This window comes from Aristolochia californica, unplaced genomic scaffold, assembly GCF_029961685.1.
Source record: "Aristolochia californica isolate CCGP_79_NKW_82.1479 unplaced genomic scaffold, dmAriCali1.0.hap1 SCAF_334, whole genome shotgun sequence".
Classification (NCBI taxonomy): Eukaryota; Viridiplantae; Streptophyta; class Magnoliopsida; order Piperales; family Aristolochiaceae; genus Aristolochia; species Aristolochia californica.
The window spans coordinates 1-2,500 of NW_027182031.1; positions in this window are offsets into that span (position 1 = coordinate 1).

The window sequence follows — 2,500 nt, forward strand, 5'->3', positions numbered from 1 at the left end:
GCGGAAAAGAGGCGCCCAGGCGGAATGGCGCCAGGGCGCCCAGGCGGAAAAGAGGCGCCCAGGCGAAAAAGAGGCGCCCAGGCGGAAAAGAGGCGCCCTGGCGTAGGCGCCCAGGCGCCAAAAGAGGCGCCAGGCGAAAAGGCGCCAGGGCGCCCAGGCGGAAAAGAGGCGCCCAGGCGGAATGGCGCCAGGGCGCCCAGGCGGAAAAGAGGCGCCCAGGCGAAAAAGAGGCGCCCAGGCGGAAAGGCGCCAGGGCGCCCAGGCGGAAAAGAGGCGCCCTGGCGTAGGCGCCCATGCGCCAAAAGAGGCACCCAGGCGAAAAGGCGCCAGGGCGCCCAGGCGGAAAAGAGGCGCCCAGGCGGAATGGCGCCAGGGCACCCAGGCGGAAAAGAGGCGCCCAGGCGGAAAAGAGGCGCCCTGGCGTAGGCGCCCAGGCGCCAAAAGAGGCGCCAGGCGAAAAGGCGCCAGGGCGCCCAGGCGGAAAAGAGGCGCCCAGGCGAAAAAGAGGCGCCCTGGCGGAAAAGAGGCGCCCTGGCGTAGGCGCCCAGGCGCCAAAAGAGGCACCCAGGCGAAAAGGCGCCAGGGCGCCCAGGCGGAAAAGAGGCGCCCAGGCGGAATGGCGCCAGGGCACCCAGGCGGAAAAGAGGCGCCCAGGCGAAAAAGAGGCGCCCAGGCGGAAAAGAGGCGCCCTGGCGTAGGCGCCCAGGCGCCAAAAGAGGCGCCCAGGCGAAAAGGCGCCAGGGCGCCCAGGCGAAGAGGCGCCAGGGCGCCCAGGTGGGAAAGAGGCGCCCAGGCGAAAAGGCGCCAGGGCGCCCAGGCAGAAAAGAGGCGCCCAGGCGAAAAAGAGGCGCCCAGGCAGAAAGGCGCCATGGCGCCCAGGCGGAAAAGAGGCGCCCTGGCCAGGCGGAAAAGAGGCGCCCAGGCGGAAAAGAGGTGCCCAGGCGAAAAAGAGTCGCCCAGGCCGAAAGGCGCCATGGCGCCCAGGCGGAAAAGAGGCGCCCACGCGAAAAGGCGCCAGGGCGCCAAGGCGGAAAACAGGCGCCCAGGCGGAAAGGTGCCAGGGCGCCCAGGCGGAAAAGAGGCGCCCAGGCGCGTGGGGGGCAAGGCGCCAGGCGCCAGGCACGCGCGGAGGCAAGGCGCCAGGCGCAAGGCGCCACGCGCGCGCGCGCGTGGGGGGCGAGGCGCAAGGCGCCACGCGCTGCGCGCGCGTGGGGGGCGAGGCGCCAGGCGCCAGGCGCCGGGCGCGCGTGGGGGGCAAGGCGCCAGGCGCCGGGCGCGCGCGTGGGGGGCGAGGCGCCAGGCGCCAGGCGCCGGGCGCGCGTGGGGGGCAAGGCGCCAGGCGCCGGGCGCGCGCGCGTGGGGCGCCAGGCGCCTGGCGGGCGGGCGCCCCCAGGAAGGGGTGCTGGCGCGCGATGGGGTTGCGCCCGTACGGACCGTGTGACAGTACAGACACTTTGGCGAAACCTCCTGCCCGAAGCGATTTTAGGCGTTCGGCTAGGTAGGTGACCCGGTTTTTTTCGCGTTTCTCGGCCGCTAGCCCCTTTTTTCGCGTTTTCGTGCGCGCGCCCCTCTTGACCTCGCACGCGCGCCGCGCGTCGCGTCCTTGTCCTTGTCCGCGTCCGCGTTCGCGTGTGTCGGCGATCACGGGCCCCGTGCATGGCTCGTCTCTGTGGACCATCGCCCCGCTCTTGTCCCTCTTTCGTGTTTGTGTGGCGCCCCGCCCCGTGCACCATTGCCGGCTGGCAGCAAGGTGCCTAGCCCCCCTTGCCGCCAGGCCTGTCCACCCCAAGGTGCTAAAGCCGCCAGGCACCTGTGCCGCCGAACCGTGCGTCCGTAAGCCGCTGCACGTGCGGCGGCCGGCCATGCCCGTGCTATTGACCCTGTGTGACAGTACAGACACTTTGGCGAAACCTCCTGGCCGACGGGGTTTTTGCGCCCACCTAGGTAGGGCGACCCCTTTTTTTTCGTGTCGCCTGTCCGTGTGTCCCTTTTTCGCCTTTTTCGGGTTCGTGTTTTCGTGTGCCGCCAAAAGCAAGCCCTGCGCTCGTCCCGTCCCGCTTGACCCGTGCATCCGCCGGTGCTGGCCTGCAAAATGCCTGTGAGCGACGCACGTGACCAGCAGCCCAGGCGAGTGTGCACGGGTGGCAGGCGAAACGGGCGTGCGTGTCGCCAGTGTGTATGTCCCTTTTTCGCCTTTTTCGGGTTCGTGTTTTCGTGTGCCGCCAAAAGCAAGCCCTGCGCTCGTCCCGTCCCGCTTGACCCGTGCATCCGCCGGTGCTGGCCTGCAAAATGCCTATGAGCGACGCATGTGACCAGCAGCCCAGGCGAGTGTGCATGGGTGGCAGGCGAAACGGGCGCGCGTGTCGCCAGTGCGTATGTCCCTTTTTCGGGTTCGTGTTTTCGTGTGCCACCAAAAGCAAGCCTTGCGCTCGTCCCGTCCCGCTTGACCCGTGCATCCGCCGGTGCTGGCCTGCAAAATGCCTGTGAGCGACGCATGTGA